Source organism: Macrobrachium nipponense, chromosome 8 (assembly GCF_015104395.2).
Source record: "Macrobrachium nipponense isolate FS-2020 chromosome 8, ASM1510439v2, whole genome shotgun sequence".
Classification (NCBI taxonomy): Eukaryota; Metazoa; Arthropoda; class Malacostraca; order Decapoda; family Palaemonidae; genus Macrobrachium; species Macrobrachium nipponense.
Window position 1 is genome coordinate 103,741,006 of NC_087203.1, and position 24,783 is coordinate 103,765,788.

A 24,783-nucleotide genomic window follows, 5' to 3' on the forward strand; every position below is an offset into this window, starting at 1 on the left:
GAACTAATTTGTTTAATTAAATGTATTTAATTATATCAGCAACAAAGCACTCGATTTTAAGGCTGTTGTAGCGTCAAAAGATTTCATAAAACAGACTTAAAACGGGAAGTAATGGATAAGAAACAACACCTTTTTTGCTACACTGAATGAGAACCATCATGGTTTACCTTCTTAGACTTAAAAGTAGCACATTCTCCTTTGAGTCTCAACTCTGCGGTGCAGATTTCGTTACTCCAGAACTTACCTTTGCACGTCTTTTCACACATGGTCGGTTGGGTATTTGGTAATTCATTTATTAACGATGCAATTCCGAGCAAGATAACCTTTTTCATTTCAGAGGTTTACAATGGTAGGAAGAATTCTTTATTCCAGAGCTTATTACCAATAAACATGGCATTTTTGGGGGGTTGAAAGGGGAGGGACAGCAAATGGATTTACAAGGAACATTTTTAATCCCTGTAGGTGTTTCCTTATTAATCGCTGTGGGCATTTACTTAATCGATGTGGCATTTCCTTATTAATCACTGTGGGCATTTCCTCATTAATCGCTGCTGGCATTTCCAAATTAAACGGTTAAACGGTGTGGGCATTTCCTTATTAATCGCTGTGGCATTTCCTTATTAATCGCTGTGGGCATTTCCACCCGTTGGAAGGGTCGTTGACCATGAACAGAGAACCAAAATAATTGTCTTCATTAATCTTCCGATTAACCCTCAACTCCTAAGTTCTTTCCAAACCAGTAAAAAGAACGTTACACTGGTTTTATATCGCCATTTGGAATGTCACTGAAAATTGATATGTTTTTCCTTCTTTGAACATCTGGACAGAACAATTCAATGCATTTAGTTTAAACAGCTAGGCCCCGTAGGGTTTGTAGTGCCGTCCGTGGATATAATGCGTGCACTGTAGGCATTACTTAAGGTTCTTTGCAGCCTGCCTTCGGCCCCTAGCTGAAAACCACTTTCGTTCTTTTGCTGTACCTCCTTTCATATTCTCTTTCTTCATCTTACTTTCCACTCTCTCCTAACACAGTTGATTCATTGTGCAATTGCTTTGAGGTTTTTCCTTCCCGTTACACCTTTTCAACCCTTTTACTGTCAATTTTCCAATTCAGCGCTGAATGACCTCATAAGGTCCCAGTGCTTTTGTAACTCTTGTGTTTATACAGCCCTTCTGTAATCTTTAACCTTTCTATTTTCTCAAACCAATGTGTTTTTATACAATCCTTCTGTATTCTTTAACCTTTCTATTTTTCTCTAACCCTTGTGTTTCATACAACCATTCTATATTCTTTAACCTTTCTATTTTCTCCTACTATTCCTTCTCGAAAACATTCTTCGTAATTCCGCTGCAAATGTCCCACAGCTTTCACTTCTCATTGTAATTTATGCGAGGATCAGCTGTAGTATATCCGACTGGGACTCGGAGCAGAGTCTCTTGAATTCAATGTCTTTGAGGCTGATCTTCTTCCATTTTTCTTTGATACTTATTGCCTTGAGGCTTCAGGATATTCGCTTTCCTTTATCAGGATTTCCCTCCTTGAGAAAACTAAGATATCCTTTTGAGAAAGCTCTTTGTGATACGGACTGATTTCTTATTCTAATTCTATGTTCGTAAATAATGCTTAGTAATCGTTATTTCTGATTATAGGTCTTTTAAAAAGCTGTGGGCAATGGAGAAAATTCCCACAAACCCAGCTCTCTCTCTGTCTCTCTCTGACGAAAGCAAATATATATATATATATATATAGGGTCCGAACAGGACCGAAAGTACTTCGCTATCTCGCTTTTTCATTTTTTCCTTCGTGACAAAAAACCTATATATATATATATATTATATATATATATATATAATATATATATATATATACATATATATCCTTTACATGTCACAGCAGTTATTTCAAGATTCTAAAAATAACAGCCGATAACAATCTTTATAAGAAATCTTGGGTTATTTCCTCTGACACTAGGTGGCAGTTGAAAAATCAATATGATACAATGCATATTTGTACAGTGTAATGAGCTGTGCTTAAAGGTATATTAAAATCATTGTTTTGTTTGCTTCCTGCCGTGTTTATATCAGAATTATTATTTTTGTCTTGCTTTAGCAATAATAATCAATATTTCTCTTGTTGAGACTTGATTATGCATCTCACATTTATAAAATCTTATTCATTCAGTCGTTAGGGCACTTATTTGCATATTAGACGATTTTCATTCTTAATTCGACTCAGTTGTCTAATTACTGAAATGATTTATTTATTCATTTCCAGTAATTTAACAAGCGCGTGCATTTCCTTGACTAATTTTATTGTTTTTCAGTAACGAATTCGGCTTTAAGTTTATCCGCCCTAATAGGTATGGGGCCTTCTCTGTGGCAGTTACAGAATCAGTTAACCTTGTCGTAACGGATGGGAAATTGGTTTGTGTCTTGGGCATGGAAGGGAAATGGGTCTCATGTGGGCAGTTCTGACGCCAACATTAATTACTTCAAATGAAATGGGGGCAAATGGGGAGTACTTACGTAAGCCGGAATTTAACGTGTAGGTATATCATTCCTGTAAATATATTTTTCCACCCAGCATTTTAATAATTTTTTTTTTATAAATATGGTGCTTATGTTAGGCTTTCAGAAACTGCTATTAAAGTTGTAAAAGGAAATTAGATTTATATTACTTTTATCTCAGTGGCCTCCAACTAGAGATGACATTTGTGGTTAAACTTGATTGTCCTTAGTAAAAAAGTTTGCTTATTCTGGGAGTAAGCCTACAAACTACTTTGTTGTTGTTGTTGTTCTTGTTGGGGGTTTAGGAAAAGTCTATGGATGCGCCTAAAAAGCTCTGAAAAAGGTTTTGCTTTGAGTTAAAGATACAGTAATTTTTGGATAAGTTATTTATGATTTATTTATTAGAATTAAAATGTATATAAAATAAATAATGTGCATGTTAAACAGTACAGAACAATTATTTCTAATAAAATATAGCGTATTTATTTTAATTTTCGTTGGTGAAACAACGCTCTGTTCAAATGCGGATTTTAGTGCGCAGCCCGAGTGAGCTGGAGGTCGGATCACGCCTTGTTACTTCTGCGACCTAGAATTTACCACCGTTATGAGTGGCATACGGTAATAAGGAGGGTCATTTTCAGAAAGTTGATTATTTTCTTCCTTTCTTTAAGTAAATACCATTCAAAGTCAGAAAAATTATTTAAGATCGTGTCTAATATACTTTCATATTGATCTCTTGAAGTGTAAAACTGTCTTCCTTATTGCTCCTCTACCTCAATTATTCATTATTAGAGTTCTTGTGTCTCGAACAGTTTCCTCAACAGTTTTCTTTAAGCTCACTGGAGTAGCTCGTTTCAAATTACCAAAAAACGTACAATATTAAGAAAGGGACAATGGTATGCTATATTATTGAGTCAGTTCTCTTGAAACTTCTAGAAACAATATCAGTTCCTTGATTTATCCCGCAAAATTGTTTGATTTGTTGTAACGAACTCTATTAAAGGAAGATACTTAGATGTATGTATGTATATGAATACAAACACACACACACTTATGTATGTATATGTAATGTATACATTATGTTAATACAGATATTTTCCATATCTGTAAATAAACCCATGACCCAAGCGGTCATTGGCGAGTTAGGAGGGTGATCAATAGCCATAACAGGACGTAAAACTAGACCATGCCATGCAATGCTTGCAGTGGCCTGGTTTGCATTTATCTGTATCAACAATTGTCATCTCATGTAAACAGGTCACAACATCTTCCATGGGAAGCTGGTGACCTATCACCTATAAAGGAAACACATGACTTCCGAGTCATATGAACGTATCTGTTATTTTTGTAATATGCTGAGATAGCTATTGTCAGCTATTGATGCGACTCTCTTGTAAGTTAGTTCTATCCTATTCTCCAACAGAGCAGTCATCTGACCAACCTTTCCTATACTCCTGTGATGGAGTTGAAATAAAGTTGTTAAGAAGTTAACTCAGGAAGTTTGAGTCATCTCCCCTATTCTGAAGAAGAAACAAAATCTACTTGATGTCACTCAGACGAGAAAGGGAAAAGGAACCACAATGCTTGCGTATCACAGTCGCAAGAATAAACATACAACTGGTCGCCGTCCTATACCATTGTAAGTGGTGGACCGCAGACAGTTATATATATGCATATACATATACATATATATATATATATATATATATATATATATATACACACACACACATATATATATATATATATATATATATATATATACTATATATATTATATATATATATATATACACACACACAAACACACACACACAAACACACACACATATATATATATATATTTATATATATATATATATATATATATATATTATATATATATATATATATATATATTGTGACGAAGTGCCAAGTATCTGGTTTACTACACTTACCATTCATAATTGTTACCTCACAACAGCCAGACACCCTGAACCCTCATCACAGGTACTAAACGACTGAATACTCTAAAGGCAACAGCGATCCCTTAACAACTTACCAGTATTGCAGAAAATCAGACTAAGTTCATCAAAACAGGTGTGAGGTAATCTTGTAAGTAATTAAATTAATCACAGGGCATCACTCCATCAACAACTTTAAAAGTCTAAGTATTTCCCTGATTTCAGAAGTCTAAGTACTTCCTTGGTTTTAAGTCACTTCAAATAAATTGAAGGAAAACAGATCAATTACCACTCTATGTTTCAACCTAAGCTAAATATAATCATATGCAAATATACTGGTTAGAAATAAAATACTTATAAAAATTTTAAATACAAAAATTTATTATTAAGCTCAAAATTATAAGCGAATTCATAATATCAGGGAAAATTACTGTTACTTGATAACAAAGTAAAATTCAATTAATTCTTGAATCAATTCAGTAAAATTAAATCAAAATTAATTTACCACAAAATTCAAGAAAATTAATTCAATCAAAATTCAGAAGTGTTTGGCAATAATTGGAATTTGGAAATTAATTCACAAGTGCTAAACAACAATAAAGCTTGAAAAGAATTCTAAGTAAATGCAAATCAATTCACAAGTGTTAAATTTAATTAAATGGGCATCGATTAATTAATGAAAATAACTAGTCAATTAAATTGTGAATATAAATGAAAACACAGAAAAATGTGGAAAATACCAAAATTGCAAAAAGTATTAATCACACAGAATACAAAATAAAAACACACGCTTCAATAAGAAAATGAATAAATGCACAAAACATAAAAATCACTTCAAATGAAACAAACACAAAACCCAAAAATTTGCAATGTGTAAAAATGTAAACTTTTCACTCAAACCATTGTAACCATTAGTTATTAGTTCTCTAAACCATCGTAACCAATAGTTATTAGTTCTCTAAACCATCATAACCAATAGTTATTAGTTGCAACTAATAAAAAAAATTATAACACACTTTACCTTCTTTCTTTCTTTGCTGCAGCTTGTTAAAAAATTCACCACAATTACAAAAATAGGCGCCGTTACACACAAATGTGTTTTTTCAGATTCCACAAAAACACTAAATAATACTAAATAAACTCTAAGAAATATCAAATCTGAAATGTACAAGTTACAAGACCCATTCAGTAAGTATGAAATCGTTACATTTAACTCTTTAAAAATCAAAAAGTGGCCGTGTGATGGGAGAGAGAGAGAGAGAAGTGGACGGAGAGGAGAGAGAGAGAAGAGGAAGAGATGTAAATGCTTTGAGGATTTAAACCTGAATGAAATCTTTCAATTCGCACAAGAACTGGGCAGTGGATCTGACTCAAAACGTGTTGGGGGAATGAGAAAGATGATGCAATCTTCTAGAAGCTTCTAAATAGTGACGTAACTTTACAGAAAAACTGTGAAATCTGCACGTGGTTTCGGCAAACAAAATACATGTATGAAACCAGTCAGTTCAACAAAGATACGTATTCAATCAAAACAGACTCGAGCAAAAGTCCCTATCAGACGTGATGACAGAATTCCCAAAACATAACGGAGAACTCGTTGTCTCTTATCAAACGTGTTGACAGATTAGGAAAGCAAACGGAGATCTCAGAGTTCCTCTAATCTCAAGGTGATGAAAAGTAATGAAAACCATCCTATCTCGGAACGGACAAAGCAAATCTCTCTCTTTCTTTACTACGTTATATATTCTTTTTATATTATGTTATGCAGAATCTAAGCACACATTTTAAACATCTTAATTCTAAGCTAGCTAGGAATCTGACAAAATGTTGCAAACTCTATATATAACATTTTATACAGTCAAGAGGGGATATATGCTTTTTGAAAGTAGCAATATATAATATACCTCCCCCAGAAGATTGTTATCACGGTGCTGAATCCAACGATTGGCAACGGGATAAATAATCAGCAACTACATTGTTTTTGCCACTAATGTGCTGCATTCTTAAGTTATACTGCTGCAGGCACAAAGACCACCTGGTCAGTCTTTGATTATGATTTTTCATTCTCTGGATAAATGATAGTGGATTATGACCAGACAACACTAAAATTTCTTCATTCCTAGGTCTGTTCACATACACTTCAAACAGTTTCAATGCTGTGATTAAAGCTAAAGTTTCCTTCTTGAGTGTCGAGTATACTTTCTGATATTTTTTTCAGTTTTGAAGACATGAAGCACACAGAATGGTAGATATTACTTTCATCTTCTTGAAGTAGAACAGCTCCAATGCCACAATCAGAAGCATCAACTTGTAACACAAATTTCTCGTTAAAGTCTGGAGCTTGAAAAAAAAGTTTTTTTTTTAACTGGTCTTGAAGTTAAAATAGCTTTTACCTTCTCAAAGGATTCTTGACACTCTGGAGTCCAAACAAACTTAGCTTTGGGGACTAGTTTAGTCTGTCAAGGGAGCTACTACGGCTGAGAAATTTGGGTAGAAATGACTATTGAATCCAGCCATGCCTAAAAACCTCTGTATCTGTTTCCTGGTAGTAGGTGGGGTAGCCTTAAGGATACCTTCAACATTAGCATTTACTGAAGCAAGAAGGCCTTTCCCAACTTCAAACCCAAGATACTGCACAGTTGCCTTGCCAGACTCACTCTTCTCTAGGTTGACTGTTTGTCCTGCTTCTTGTAGTTTCTTGAAAACTTTCCTCAGAATCTTCAGATGTTCTTCCCATGTTGTAGAGTAAATCACTATGTCATCCAGGTATACACCTACTCCTTCTATGGATCCTAGCAGTTGATCCATCACTCGTCGAAATGTTGCAGGTGCATTCATCAGACCAAATGGCAGAACAGTATACTGATACAGTCCAAAAGGAGTAATAAAAGCTGACAGCAACTTCGCATTCTCATCTAAGGAAATTTGATAATATCCTTTCAACAAGTCTATCTTGGAAACAAACTTGGCTTGCTCAATATTATCAAGTAACTGATCTATAAGAGGCAAAGGATAATTGTCACCACACGATGAATTCCAGTTTCCTATAAATCAGTACACATCCTAAATGAACCATCTCGTTTTTTTTTTTTTCCCTAACACACATGGAGAACTGAAGTGACTTGAACTGGGTCTGCTAATCCATGTTGCAGCAAATACTCAACTTCTTTCTTCAAAACATCTCGATGATACGGTGATAAGCGATAGGCTCTTTGCTTGAAAGGTTTTCCATCTTCTTGAATCTTGATCTCATGCTTGGTCATATCAGTACACCTAGGCACATCTGTAAAAATTTCTGGGAAACCTAATCACTTCACTTAAGTCTTCGCCTTGTTCAACACTCAGATGTTTCAACTTCTCCTCCAAATTTTTCAAAATTGAAAAATTATTCACCTTGCTTTCAGCTCCCAATTCGTAGCCATCATCATCTTCTGTAGATAAAGTTGTTTGTGTTACTGACACAGTTTCAGCTTTAGTTTCTGAGAAATAAGGTTTCAAGAGGTTCACATGTATCTTCCTTTGTCTTCTTTCTGGTGTCTCAATCACATACGTTCTATCACTTAACTTCTGAATTATCTTGTAAGGACCTTGAAATTTATTAGTGAGGGTAAATCTCTTGACAGGTAAGAACACTACTTCTTGTTGACCAACACTAAAACTTCTTACCTTAGCCTTAGCATCATATCTCCTTTTCATTTTCTCTTGACTCACTCTCAAGTTTCTTAAGAGAAATTTTCTAGTCTCTTTCAACCTTTTCCTTAAGTTCTTTTACATATTCACCTTGGCTTTCCTCTTGGTTTTCTTCCCAGTTTTCTGCAAGAATCTTCAACGGTCCTCTCACTTCTCTTCCAAAAATCATTTCATTAGGTGAACATCCCATACTTTCTTGATAAGCATTCCTAACTTCAAACAACATTAATGGTAAACCATCATCCCATTCTCTTCCTGACTTAGAACAATACTTTATCAGCATACTTTTCAATGTCTGGTGGAACCTTTCCAAGGCACCTTGAGTCTCTGGATGATAGGCAGTGGATAACTGTTGTTTCACTCCTAACAAATTCATCACATCCTGGAATAACTTTGAAGTAAAGTTTGTTCCTCCTTTAGTTAACAGCATACCCTCATAATTAGGTATATGGCTTAAAAGCCTCCACACTGCTAAGCCACTCACTGCTTGAGGTTACATTTCCACTGGTTGCTAAACATTCAGCTTGTTTAGTTTCATTCTTCTCTGGAGTTTGATTCTTTCCCACACTGCTCTTCGTAGTTTGTTTCACCTGGTCACCTTTCACAACTTGACCTACTGGCTTTGACAGCTGTTGATTCCGGTAACACTCTTGACTGTAGTGTCCTACTCTTCCACACTTGAAACAGACAACATTAGGTTTCTGTAACTGTCTTGAAAAATTGGATTTGGATTTCACATTAGTTTGCTGAGGTATATTACCTTGTATACTCTTGGTAGTATCACTTGTAGGTTTCCCATTAAATTCGTTCCTGTTATTTGGATAAGACTTAAAACCTGGGCGTTGTTGACTCTGGTACTTGACATTGTAATTGTGTTTGCTACTAATTACATTGTAATCTTCACTCAGTGTAGCAGCTTTGTCAAGTTTCTTCACCTCTCTCTCAAATAGGCTCTTATATGTTCAGGAATTCCCTTAAGATACTGTTCAAGAACAAGTAACTCTTCTAACTCATCAAAGGTTTTAACTTTAGAAGCTTTTAACCAACGTTTAAAACACCTTCTCACATTGTACGCATAATCTAAGAATTTTCCCTTCTCATCTTTTCTTAAATTTCTGAATCTTTCATTGTAGTACTCTGGGGTCATCTGGTAAACTTGTAGCACATTGTGTTTAAGTACCTTGTAGTCTTTACATTGATCAGCTGTTAAGGCTAGATAAGCGCTTCTCCCTTTTCCAATTAAGACACTTTGTAGCAAAACTGACCATTTATCTTCTGGCCATCCCATACCTGAAGCCACTTTCCCAAAGTGATGAAAAAACTCATCTGGAGCTTCTTCAGTAAACTTAGGGATTAACTTCTGTACTCTTACTACATCAAATACAGGGTCTTGATTACCTTGGTTAGGGTTAGACGGTGTCACAGGTATTGTGGATCTAGCTCTTATCAATTCCATCTTCCTTTCAAGTCTTGCAATTTCTCTTTCCTCTTCTATCCTTTCTCTTTCCTCCTCTGCTGCTTTTCTTCTTCTCTTTCTCTTCTTTCTTGTTTTTCCCTGTCTATTCTTTCTCTTCTCGCTTGCATTCTCTCTCTTTCATTCTGTATTTTTAGCTTAATCAAATTCTCTTCTGCTTCAATGCGTCTAAGCTCTAACTCTGCATCACTTTTCTCTTTCTTTTCTGCTTGCTTATTCATAAGATCAGCACGTGCTACATTCAACAACTCTTGAGCCAATTCTATCTCATCTTCATCAGTTATTCTACCAGAGTCTATCAATGATTCCATAGCAATACATCTTATTTGTGCCTTTACCATACTAGTAGACACATAACGACCACATGCCACTGCTAAAGCGCTCCACTGTGCTTTAGTCAGAGTGGTTTCAGATAAAACTTGGATGGAAGGGGCTGCTAAAAATTCCTGAACCTTGAACTGAGCCATTTTCTCTAAGTTATCAACTTACAATTCAATACAATAAATGCAAAACAAAACTATAAGGTCACTCTCCTAACAAAATATATCCCTAACACCACCAGTATATACTACAGTGATAATGAAATCTGCTTTCCCGGGTCTCTGGGAACCATTAATACTTGTGACGAAGTGCCAAGAAGCTGGTTACTACAATTACCATTCATTAAATGTTACTTCACAACAGCCAGACACCTGAACCCTCATCACAGGTACTAAACGACTGAATACGCTAAAGGCAACAGCGATCCCTTAACAACTTACCAGTATTGCAGAAAATCAGACTAAGTTCATCAAAACAGGTGTGAGGTAATCTTGTAAGTAATTAAATTAATCACAGGGCATCAATCCATCAACAACTTTAAAAGTCTAAGTATTTCCCTGATTTCAGAAGTCTAAGTACTTCCCTGGTTCTAAGTCACTTCTAATAAATAGAAGAAAACAGATCAATTACCACTCTATGTTTCAACCTAAGCTAAATATAATCATATGCAAATATACTGGTTAGAAATAAAATACTTATCAAAAAAAAAAAAAAATTTTAAATACAAAAATTTATTATTAAGCTCAAAATTATAAAGCGGAAATTTTCCAAAACATATCAGGGAAAATTACTGTTACTTGAAAACAAAGTAAAGTTCAATTAATTCTTGAATCAATTCAGTAAAATTAAATCAAAATTAATTTATCACAAAATTCAAGAAAATTAATTCAATCAAAATTCAGAAGTGTTTGGCAATAATTTGAATTTGGAAATTAATTCACAAGTGCTAAACAACAATAAAGCTTGAAAAGAATTCTAAGTAAATGCAAATTAATTCACAAGTGTTAAATTCAATTAAATGGGCATCGATTAATTCATGAAAATAACTAAGTTAATTAAATTGTGAATCTAAATGAAAACACAGAAAATGTGGAAAATACCAAAATTGCAAAAAGTATTAATCACACAGAATACAAAATAAAAACACAATTCAATAAGAAAATGAATAAATGCACAAAACATAAAAATCACTTCAAATGAAACAAACACAAAACTCAAAAATTTGCAATGTGTAAAAATGTAAATCTTTTCACTCAAACCATTGTAACCATTAGTTATTAGTTCTCTAAACCATCGTAAACCAATAGTTATTAGTTGCAACTAATAAAGATATTGCACACTTTACCTTCTTGGTATACCAATTTTCTTTCTTTGCTGCAGCTTGCTAAAAAATTCACCACAATTCACCACAAAAATTCACCAAAATTCACCACAAAAACACTAAATAATACTAAATAAACTCTAAGAAATATCAAATCTGAAATCTACAAGTTACGAGTGACCATTCAGTAAGTATGAAATTGTTCCGTTACTTTAAAATGAAAAGTGCCGTGCGATGGAGAGAGAGAGAGAGATGTAAATGCTTTGAGGATTTAAACCTGAATGAAATCTTTCAATTCGCACAAGAACTGGGCAGTGGATTTTGGGGCAATGAGAAAGATGATGCAATCTTCTAGAAGCTTCTAAATAGTGACGTAACTTTACAGAAAAACTGTGAAATCTGCACGTGGTTTCGGCAACGAAATACACGTATGAAACCAGTCAGTTCAACAAAGAAAGTATTCGATTGTAACAGACTCAAGCAAAGTCCCTATCAGACGTGATGACAGAATTCCCAAAACAAAACGAGACCTCGATGTGTCTAATCAAACGTGTTGACAGATTAGGAAAGCAAACGGAGATCTCAGAGTTCCTCTAATCTCAAGGCGATGAAAAGTAATGAAAACCATTCTATCTCGGAACAGACAAAGCAAATCTCTCTCCTTCTTTACTACGTTATATATTCTTTTTATATTATGTTATGCAGAATCTGAACACACATTTTAAACATCCTAATTCTAAGCTAGCTAGGAATCTGAAAAAATTTTGCAAACTCTATATATAACATTTTATACAGTCAAAGAGGGAATATATGCATTTTGAAAGTAGCAATATATAATAATATACAGATACAGAGTGATAAAGAGATTAATGGTGGGAACATGTATATATCAGCTAGTCATGATTGAATATGGTAATAGTAATATCAGAGGAATGGCTTTACAAATACAATGATAATGTTGCAGTTTCTCACTTACTCTTTTTATTATTATTATTATTATTATTATTATTATTATTATTATTATTATTATTATTATTGTTGTTGTTGTTGTTGTTGTTATTATTATACTGAAAGTCACTTTATTACGACGTTTCCGTGTTTTCTTGTGTAACTCATCAGTCTCTGTCAAATTCATTTTAATGGTGCGAGGTGGAATCTGCATTTCAATTGGCCGTTACTGAACACCAAGTATGGTTTCAAGGCGAATGGTGCTAATTTCTTGGAAGTGGTTTACACTCTGTTCCCATAATAAGAGATAAATAACGAAGAATAAAATGTAATTGTTGTCATAGCACTATTGCCAATGAGCGCCTCAGTGGTCTTGGCCTGCCACCTCGGTGGCCGCGAGTTCGACTCTCGGGCATTCCATTGAGGGGTGAGAGATGTGTATTTCTGGTGATAGCATTTCACTCTCGACGTGGTTCGGAAGTCACGTTGCTGAATGACCAATGGTTCCTTGCAACGTAAAAACACCATACAAACAAACAAACAAGCTATTGCAAATGTGTTCGTCTTGCACAGTGGCATGGGTTTCATTGCAAAACGCTATTTTTGGCCGTCTTGCACAGCTTACCTCTCTTGGGTAAACACTCGACTCGGACCATTCAAAAAGTCGTCGAATTTTTCTCGAGTTCCTTCTCGCCTGGCACCATTTTGACATGACCCTGTTTCTTTTACAAATTCCTTGAAAGGAGTTTTTTTTTTTTTCTTTTTAGATGCCTATTTACGATAACTCGTCTTTGTGCTTGTGCCTCGCTGCCTTCAGGTTTAGTTTTATCGCTCGGAATAGTCTGTCCTTTTAAGACCCTTCGTATTTTTCCTGGATATAAATAACCCCCTGTATTTTAGCACCCGATTCTGTTTTTTTTTTTTTTTTTTTTTTTTGCGTAGTCTGACTCTAAATAAACGTTCTTGATGGGTCAAATGTTACTTTTATACCCACTTTCATTCATCGTCGTGTAATATTCTTTGGTATGTAGTAAATATCTCTTGTAACTCTGTTTCTAATTCTGTTTTATAATCAACAAAGTTTTATTTAGTTAACGTTTATAGACTAAGGATACGATTGTATGTCATTGTATTGATGTACTTTCAAAAGCTATCCGAAATAAAAATGTTTCAACATTTTTAAACATTCTTTGAGTGGTAATGAAAAACAAAAGATATTTTAAGTTTTCTTGGAAGCTTCCAATAAGTAAGAAGCCCTTATGTGAAAACACAAAATAAATACATAGAACGTATGGGTTAATTTGAGAACGTGTAAGGAATAACAAATAACGTAATTTCCTCTTAAATTAGTGAAATAAACATATAGAATGTATATACAATGAAAAAATCGGTATTTCAAGCCTCAGGCTGTGTAGAAAGGTATGGTACAGAGGTTATAGCACTCTTCAAGGTTCGAGAACGTTAGAATGTGATCATTACTCACATTTAAGTTATGATCGTCAGCTGGAGTTTATATCAGGCTGTCGCTAGATCGGCCCAGAGATCCCAAACAGAGTAGCGAGACATAACTGAGGTGATAGGATGTTGGGCATCCCCACCCGTCCAAACAATAAGTCATTTATTTATAACAGGATTTCTCATACGTCAACTGTAATCATTTCCTCTGCAGCGCGTTTTCAATAATTTGAGAAAATTAGTTGGTGCTGTGTACAAGTAGAAAAAACATTTTTTTTTTAAATATGCAAGCCCTCTACTTGATTTAAAATCTGGTGACATGTGCTTCCCCTACGCGTAACAAAAACATTCAGGCAGTAAAACAGAAGAACAATTCATTCTGAAATCGTATTGTGATTTTATATGTGACATGGAATAAACTGCCACCAGAAGTTGTAAACAGCAACAGTGTGGAAGAGTTTAAAAGAAAGCTAGGCAGAATCATTAGGACACTGTAAATGAACAGTAAAACCTGCTCCTAGAGATAAGCGAGCACACGATGTCTCATCGGATGGACTAACAAGTGTTTGAGACATCCTAATGCTTGTAACTCCTTGTAACTCGCAAAGCAATTTCCCCTGCTACGACCTTTCATACCTTTATTTTCCTCCTCTAAACACCTGTCGCAATGCAGTTTCAGTTGGGTTGGTCCTTCAGGAAACGGTAACCTTCCTTTCCAACGTCAGTAGGAGGAAATAATTGATTTCTCGCCGAAGGAAACTTAAGTCTACTCTTCAAGGTTGAGAGGAACCTTTCAAGGAAAAAAAAAACATTCTGCACTTAAATATTAGGACTGCAGGTTTATTTAATTTTCCCCTCCCTCTGTTCATGTGTACAAACACGCAGCGCAGTATATGTATATATATATATATATTATATATATATATATATATATATATATATATATATATATATATATATATATATATATATATATATATATATATATATATATATATATATATATATATATATATATATTTGTGTGTGTGTGTGTGTGTGTGTTCATATTTATAAACAAGAGAAAAGAGAGAGAGGAGAGAGAGAGAGAGAGAGAGAGAGAGAGAGAGAGACAATAGGAATATATGAAAATAATTACTATTGTCATTTGTTGCCAACAATATTTAAATATCTTGTTAATACTGTTGTCAACAACATTCAAATATTTTGTTAATACATTTTTTTCTGCCAACTTTTCCACATCACCACAGGAGTAATTGGCATGAGGCATTTTCTGTTTATTACTGCAATTTTCCAATTGGTCGAGTCCATGTTTTTTTTAATCGCCAAAAAAACACGAGGTTCTATGTAACATATGATGTTCGTGTAACATACGAGGTTCTATGTAACAGCGAGGTTCTATGTAGCATACGAGGTTTGTGTAACATACGAGGTTCTGTGTAGCATATGAGGTTCTGTGTAACATGCGAGGTTCTATATAGCATGCGATGTTCTGTGTAGCATATGAGGTTCTGTGTAATATACGAGGTTCTGTGTAATATGGGAGGTTCTGTGTAACAATCGAGGTTCTGTGGAACATACGAGGTTCTGTGTATCATTGCACTTCCCAGTCAACAACATTGAATGGGGGATACTGGGTAGAGTCCTTCGGTGACCTCATTACAAGAAAAACATGTTTATGTGTATGTGTGTGTGTGTGTGTGTGTGAGAGAGAGAGAGAGAGAGAGAGAGAGAGAGAGAGAGAATTTCGAAATCTCAACTCTCCCGATGCGTAGACATCATCCGTTCATATCAAATCGGCATATCAGAATTCCCTTGAATATGTATCGTGTATTTTTGTTCGTTTCATGCAGTGCACAAATATCGCGCTGCAGTCGGTGTAGCAAAGTTTGCTCAGGGAACAGAAGTTTTTTTTTTTTTCCATACAAGCCAAGCTAAATATAAACGCAACAGAAAACAACACCATATTCTAATTTAGGTCGCGTTGCCCAATGAACAATTTATCTTGTAGCGGTGAAGGAGCTGTTCTTGCAGGAAATTAGTTCGAGTTCGTTTAATTGACTTTCAAACAGAAATTGATTTAGAGTTCTTATTTTAATTCCATTTCTTTGAGAGAGAGAGAGAGAGAGAGAGAGAGAGAGAGAGAGAGAGAGAGAGAGAGAGAGAGAGGGGGGGGGGGGAGGGGGGGTTAGGGGTGGAAGGTTATTATGTGCATGGAAACCACCTTTTATATTGAAAACGCAAAAGCACTCGTAATAGCTTCATAGACTCACATCAATAATATGACGGTAGCTTTAAATGAATTTAATTAATGTCTTATGTAGGTTCAAACTGATATATTAATGAATGCTTTATAACATCGAACGATTTAATTTTCGGGTTGTTAGACTGAGATATTTTCTATTTCTAAAGAATCTCAATCCTCAGGAGGATATATCATACGAAAAAAAACGGAAAATATTAGATGGATATTCTGTGCTGCAGACGCTCAATGCCCTTTAATGCTCCACCCAGAACTATTTCCGACATGGTTTAAAAAAATCCTATTTTCCTGTAGCTGATGGAACTGGCAGAAAATTAAAAACGTATTATTTTAACCTGTTTTCCTGGATTCATTATTTCCCTTCTTGAATTTTTCTTAATTCACCTAAAATGAATTCCACCAACTGGGACCTTCCCCGTAGTTGGGTAGTGGCATTAGTGCATCTCTTGCGGTGCACTGTAGGCATTACTTAAGGTTCTCTGCTTTGTGCCTTCGGCCCCTAGCTACAACCCCTTTAACTGTACCTACTTTCATATTCTCTTTCTTCCATCTTACTCTCCATCCTCTCTTAACAATTGAGTCATAGTGCAACTGCGAGGTTTTCATCCTGTTACACCTTTCAAACCTTTTACTGTCAATTTCCGTTTCAACATTGAATGACCTCATAAGTCCCAGTGCTTGACCTTTGGCCTATATTCTATTTTCAATTCAACAGCGACCTAACCAGTATAATCTTGAAAGGATTCATTTTAATATTATTGGGGAAGTGACCTAACTGGATCGGCGTTAAGTAAATTGACATTTCGGAAAAGTCGAGAATAAGGAAAGAGTCGAGAATAAATCGCCCCACTTCGTCACCAAGGCTCTGGAGAGTTTGTCTCCTCTGGTTGACGTGATTAATGGAAAGGACCGAATATTCTTAATGGCATTTTCGCCAGCTGGTGGGTGGTTCATTTACTGTGATTAATGATTTTCCCTTTAAGTATCCTCTAATAAAAATTGAATTGGGTTATCACTCGCTTAATTATAAAAAAGGAAGATGTTGAACTCTGGTGGTTGTTGTTATCGTTAATTAGTTTATCTGCTTCATGAATTAAGCGTATTTTTATATGTCTACATGATTGTAAATGATGCACAACATGACCTATGCGTATGAAAGCAATGCCCATCTCTCTTGCCTTCTGCTGTATAAAGCAAAATGGCCAGGTTGCATCCTTTATTTCCATACAGATATGTCATATTGGGCATTTGTTACAAAGGGAAAGTCTTTTGTTCTATTAGACTTGCTCGTTTTATGTCCTGAAAAGGGAAACATGAAAAAAATGTTTTGATAAAAGAAGGGAGGAGTTAAAGATTGCAATATGAAACTGCCCTTTGAACCTAATTGTTGTAATAAGATATTTTAAAAACGGTGTTTTTTCGGTGTTTTGTTTCCAGTTAGCTCTTATAGAACCGAAGCCCCGTCTTTCATCTTTTCCACTTCTTTTGCCTTTGATATTTGCCTCTGTAATTAGTTGTTTATGTTTATCCATCTGGATACTTCACATAAAATCATTTTTTTTCTCTCACGTCCTAAAACTCTCGCTATAGTTTTGAGATGGGGATCTTCATCCAATATGTTTAAATGTCTGAATTTTTTACATTCGTAAGCCATATATAATATATATATTATATACTATTTATATATATATATACTATATATATATATATATATATAGTATATATATATATATATATATATATATATATATATATATATATATATATACACATATATGATATATACACATATATATATATTATATATATATCTCATATATATATATATATATATATATATATGTGTGTGTGTGTGTGTGTGTGTGTGTGTGTATGTATGATTTTTTTTTGTTTTTTTATCAATAACCGGCCTTTTTTTTTATAGCATAGCTGTTGCATGTGTTGGCGTATTTTGCTTGTTTGCGTGTGGGTTAGGAGTTGAAAGATTTCGTTCTCTAATAATTTTTTTTTCATTTACTAAAGATTGCAAGAAATATCGAACGACATACATTTGCTTCTAGAAGACATTGCTGTCAGTGTTACAAAACTTCTTTGTGAAATCTTCTAATATTTAGGCTGTTCTAGAAGTAATTTTCCTTTCTGTATGAGTTTAAGACTGATTGTGTTGAGATCCCTTTGTAGGTGAAAATGAGCTTTTCTTTGGTGAACATTTCATGAAAATCTTTGATTTTAAGATGAAGATTCGTTAGGTTGGATATGAAGAAAAAAGTGGCGAGACGCTACTCTTAACACCTTTATTTCCCGTCGTTATTGATTACCACATTTTACTGTGTAAAATACATTGTCTGAAAAAGTGTCCTCCCAGTTTCAGGCGCCACAAGAGATTCTCCGATTGCTGAATTGTGACGCCCTGGATAAGGACTCAGTGAAAATGACGCCTAGTCGAAGAGGTATTAAAGTTTATTTTTTTTCTATTGCTGTGACTCATGTGGCACAATCATTTTCTTATGTTTTGAAGGCACCTTTGCATAAGTAACGCAGTTATACTACTGATACGAGAATGCCTAAGCCCTTAAAATCTCTCTCTCTCTCTCTCTCTCTCTCTCTCCTCTGATGATATTGTTTCCTCAAAATGTTTTGTAAATGCAAAAGTCTTCACAATTACGCTAATGTAATAGTTTCCAGGCGCCCTCACAAGTTCAGCTAAATGTAATGTTCCAGGGGCCTCACAGTTTCATTAAAGAATTCGTAGCCTCCTCGTTGCAAAAGCTCATCAACAGCATGTTAGCCCCCATTGTCTCTGATTAATTTGGACGTTTGTTCTGAGATAATTTTCCTTTATTTCTTGAGTTTTCTTTGTGTTTCAGGAATGTTCCTTCCCCAACTGCTAATTCAAATGCAAATTGAAACATTTGTTAGTCTCATCTTACGAAAACCGGGTTTATATATATATTCTTTTCTGTTGCTATTTTGTTTTATATTCACGTTTAAAATGACTCATGTTTTATTACTCATACCAACACTCTTACCTGTTCTTTATGCTTTTGCTTCTTACCCAGAATTTGGGTAATAACTCCAGCTTATGAAGATATAACTTTTTTCGTTTGGATGTCTTTGTTACAGCTCCATGTTAACAGAGAAACATAAAAGCAAACGTTGCCACTTTGCCGTTAAGATGAACAGTGTCTGGATGAATTCTCGAGAAAGAAAAGTAAAAAATGGCTAATGTCTGGGCCTAACTGGAGGTAAAGTTATACCCGGTTCATGATCCCGGAGTAATAGCGGGTACTATAGTTGGTTAACTTAAGGTAGTTTGTTTGGCTGCCGCTGATTGGCTGAGAGCTGCCTACCTCCCGGTACCAGCCAATCAGCTGTCGCAAAATAAACGTCTCGTAAGCATAGGGCTCATCCAAGAATCTAATTTAAGTGAACCAGCTACTGTTACTGTTGGGATAGTGTTATTAGAGTTGTATGCTTTCGTGCAATGTACCGTTAGGTAGTGTAACATTTTGAATTCTATTGTTTGGGGAAAATACGGGTCTCTTCTTCGAACTTTATTATCTCAGATAATCCAATTACATTTTCATTTTCGATAAGGTTCCTCTTGGTTGCAGTTTCTTTGCTATACGTCACTGTTCTTCTGCTCTCAATTATTCTATTGTCTTACTTTCTTGTCTGTTATTTTGTTTAGCAATGAATCAATGAATACGTTCCCTTTTTTCCCCCCACTTATTGAGGATTGTGTTCGTTATGGATGTTGCCTTACCATTTGTAACTAAATGACTAACGTGACATTTGAGCTTGTATTATTCCCTTTGGTTCATTTGGTCAATTGAAGATACTCAGTGCCAGAAAATAGTTTCAGTTATCTACACCATGTGAAAAAAAAAAAAAGAGTAGAAACAGTAATAGGAGTAAAGAGACATAAATAACCTAAAGCATAATTATGAAACGAGAGCTGTTTTAGTCGTCTGTAAAATAAAACTATTGTGATGGCTTTTCTGTCCTTCCGCTCTTTTTCTGTCCGCCCTCAGATCTTAAAAAGTACTGAGGCTAAAGGGCTGCAAATTGGTATGTTGGTCATCCACCCTCCGAACATCATACATACCAAATTGCAGCCCTCTAGCCATTTTTAATTTTATTGAAGTTTGAAGTTAGTCATAATCGTGCTTCTGGAAACGCTATAGGACAGGCCACCACCGGGCCGTGGCTGAAAGCTTCATGGGCCACGGCACATACAGCATTACAGTACAGAGAACTCGATTGCGACGAAGAAACTTAGAGGCAAATTTTTTACTTGTTTATACCTTCTTACGAGCGTCTCTTATTACAAGCAATGGAAGTTTAAAATCCTGTGTGGATAGTAAAGGCTAGTAAATCCTCATACCGGACGGTCTTTATCAAGATACTTTCCCGTGGCCGATCCCCTGAAACATTCACAGATAGCGTTAGGGAAGATGTTCATCGGAGGAGAAAGGGAAACATGTTATATCCATATATCGCCATTTATGTCTCCATACGGCTTTGTAGTTTACCCGACTTCTCTTGCCTTTTGGGTTGCTGATTGGAATTATTGCTCTCCACGGAGGAAGAGGTGATGTCTGTATTCTTTCGGCAAAGATGGAATTTAAGAGGCTACAAGGCCCGAGTCATGTCTTCACAGCAGTATAGTTCTTTAGTACTGTATTTATTTTCGTACATGTTCTTACTTATTCCCTTATTTATCAGGCTTTGACTTGTGAATGCCTTTGAGTTGTATTTAATTAAATACCTGAGTATTCATTCGTTGTGATTTTTCTGCTATCTTAATTGCTGTAGTTTCCCAATAAGATCGTTATTATGTATTTTGTAAAGATAACTTTGAATAAATTCAAATTTAAATGTTTAAAAATAAATGTTTTATGAAAACTTGTATTTCGAGCGCCTTCTCTCTCTCTCTCTCTCTCTCTCTCTCTCTCTCTCTCTCTCTCTCTCTCTCTCTCTCTCTCTCTCTTTAAGACTTCATTTACTTAGATGCGTTTCATTCCCAGGGACCGTAGAATCCCGGTGTTTCCATAAAAATTTATTTTTTTCTCTTTTTCTGGGTTTTAGAAAAAGGCTTAATTTTTGTTTCTCTTTGAATGACCTCTTGACGTTCTCCTTCCCACTTACTATTTATTACGATTGACTAATAGATTTGAACGCTAGGGGTCGTTACAACTGAGATACTGATGCCGATAAACTTTCAACAAAAAAATTTTATTTTACTACTCCCCTTTCATTTTAATATTCTGATTACGAATTTCCCCTTTTATGTATAAGCAAAATTGAATTATGACATATTCTTCAATACATCATGAGTTTCTTATAACTTGATGGCATGTTCATCGGGTGAAAATTGTAATGTACTATAGTAAATTCACATCAACCGTGCATCTGATGCTTAGGCCAGCCCCTCACGACGCTCCTGATTAGCTTTTGATAAGCCAATCACAGGGCTGGAAACTCTCAGTCTTTTTCTCGAGAGTTCACAAAGGCAGGATGTATGTTCCATCTGAGGGATACTTTTGAAAGACGTATCCCTCAGGAGAGGTGGAACATACATCCTGCCTACTTGAACTCTCTCTAGAGACTGCGAGTTTCCAGCCCTTTGATCGGCTTATCAACAACCAATCAGGAGCGTCGTAAGGGACTGGCTTGGACTTCAGATGCACAGGTGATGTGAATGTACTATAGTAGCGCTTTCTGATATCGACCGTAGCAATCCAGTAATTTTGTCGGTGGAATGACGCTTGGCGGAAGACCTTAATCAGATATTCATATGAATAGTAAAGGTCATATTTCTTGCTCTACAGCAGTAATATTTGGGTCGTATATATGATAGATGCGTGCGTGTATTTTCCCATGCCAGTTTTCGCATCGCATCGCAGATTATTTTGCCGAGTATGAGGAAAAGCCGTTTCCGATTCAGCGGAGGCAGCGGCCTGCAGGAAAGCCGGAGCCAGCCGAGCGGAGAAGCCTCTGATCGAGGATTATGCAAGTTGAGGAGGAGCCTTTTGATGTCTCCCGTCTCTTTCTCTTCGGCCATTATTGCAATACGAGAGACTGTGCTTCACTCGTTTGGTTTTGATATCGATACAAGAGACATTTTTTGATACCCTTAAGCCTGGACACAACAAACAAACCAACCAACAAACACATGCGCTTTAAAATTTTCATTGGAGAACTCGGATGTGAAAGTATGCAATGGAAAGGATTAAAGACTCTTGAGAGAGAGAGAGAGAGAGAGAGAGAGAGTAAAACAGGAAAGATTAGCAAATAACCACAATCCTAAGGTTTAATCAAAACTCAGCCATTATAAATTGAAAGCCAATTTAACTCATGCAACGACATTGCACACATATGACCTACATTTCGTTGATTGACAGGTTAATTTTGATTATTTTTATTATTATTATAATTTTTTTTAGCCGGGAGATTTGTAAAATTTATAACCTTTATGTGCAAAACAGTATTTCTGCATGGCCTCTAGCAAACTGTTTTACTGTCTTACTGGTACAAGGCCAGGCCATTGTCAAATTCAAAAGGAAAAGCATTTGGGAAAATGTGCCGGCAGTTTAACCCGTTAACTGTTCAAAATTAATCTTTTTATATTTATTCTTTCTTTCTTTCAGATCAAGTATTTCCCCCATAACTATCATTGGTTTACATATGTAAGTGTTTACATAATAAAAATATGGAATGTTAGTCCATATATATAAAAGATTGCTTGCAGGAATGTGATCAGGGACTAGAGACGCTAAAGATGACGTATACAATAAGTATGTAGGCTAAGTTGACATGCCGTCATCTGTGGTCCATTTCATTTGTTTTGAAACAGTCCAAGCTCCTGCTTGAGACCACTACCCCGACCTATGATTCAAACGGCCTACGTGATCTGTAGCGTGTCTCATTTGATTGTGTGTTCGTATGAAACTATGTCATTTGTATGTATGTTCATATGTTCGAACTACTGTCTGTTCCTTCATAACTTGTAACAGAGATGGTAGACAGGCAGGAAAGAGTTAGCTATCGTCATTAGAAGACCTGTACCTCTTTACCTAAGCTTTATCATGTAGAGGAATAGGATTAGCCATCATCATTGGCAGAAGTGATCAAGCTATCGTTATTAGAAGACTTGTACAATCATATCTGATCTTCACCATGTAAAACTCCAGAAGAATATATAATTTTTTATACTTAGTGTTTTCTACAAGAACCTCCTCACCATGAGTTTAACACATCGTCGTAATAACCAACAAGATAATACCGACTTCGTAAATGATCTACAAACCCCCAGACACTCCATTGAAGATGGAAGTGCAATACCAACCGACTTAGCGTAAGATTATCGCTAGTCTAACATTACCTCATAGGGCGCCTTATCATACAAGGCACAAGCCCTAATAATTTGGTGGCCAGCGTACCAGAAGAACTCTACAACGTCCCTACGAAGAAAAACCAGAATAATAAATCATGTATCATAAGAAATTAACGACGACGGAAGCAGCAGATTCTTCAAGCAACCTAGTATCATCGTTAGTGAGCGACTTCAGAAAACAATAAGAACTCTTCAACGACGACGAAAGCAACAGATTCTTCAAGCAACTTAGTATCATTGTTTAGTGAATAACTTCAAGAAACAAAACCACCGAGTGTCTTTTTCCTACGGCAACGGAAGCTTCGTCTCTCATTAGAATCATTCAAGAAAACATCGTTAGTGAGCGTTTCCGGCACTGCAAGAAACAAACCGAACGCGTCTGCGGCATCGGATTTTCAAGGGCTCGAATCATCCCAACAACGCGACGGGGGGAAACTGAAGCCAAACCAGGTCATCCGCTAAATAGAGAAGGAGGACCAAGGCCGTGTCCGTCGTTATCGGAACACCGTGACTTCCCAACAAAAAGCCAAGCTAAGTACAATTTTTTATTCATTTGGAGTAACTTTGAGTGTTTCCTTTGCAGGTCGAATTTCGTTATTCCTGTGGCTGAAGTTACGAGACATTCTTAATCTTACTTTTTTACAGAAATTATCTACATCATTGAGATTTCGCTACTGCGAGTTTTTATCTTTGAGTGTCTGTTTCCAGAAGTTCTACTGAAAGATCAATCATATACTATGTTAATTTTATCATTTTGGGTGATTATTAATCCCTTACGTAACAAATCATATTAAACGTGAATATGCGTTTACGCAGTGGACGTCTGTATTTATCAGATGCAATGGATAGGGTCGTTAAGCACCGTAGTGATTAGAAAAACACACAAAAACAAGTGGAACACCCGTACAAATCTAGATAAATTAGAGGTAACACTATTTCGGTCATGATAATAAATGCTCCTTTGCAAGTCCCGATCGCAGTTTTTAGCCTTGAGTTTTTTTGAGTTATATAAAATATCGAACCTCAATGACTCAACTTAACTTTAAAAATATGGCTGGATTGCAAGGAATAACATGTCTGTAAAAAACTTTCATCAGGCTAAATGCGCTGACCAGGATCCCTCACTATTTCAAATTTTAGCAAAGAATGAAGTACAAACAGTTAATATGGAATGCAGTAGTGATAATTGTCTTATTAGTAATCGCTCAGTTTCCTAATAGTTCGTCATTCATTTCTTTATACGTAACCAGCAACATAATGCGAAAAACACACAATACGTTGCCGATGGTAATAAAGAGAAGGATCCTAATTATTACAAAAAGAAATAGAAACAGTAGCCCGTTCAGAATCAAACAAGCAAACTCGGTTACTGTGTCACCTAGTCAAGCGGTCAAGGTCAGTTAAATCTGCCGAGTTTTCAAAGCATAGCAAATTCCACACAATAAGCGACTCTAGCAGAGTG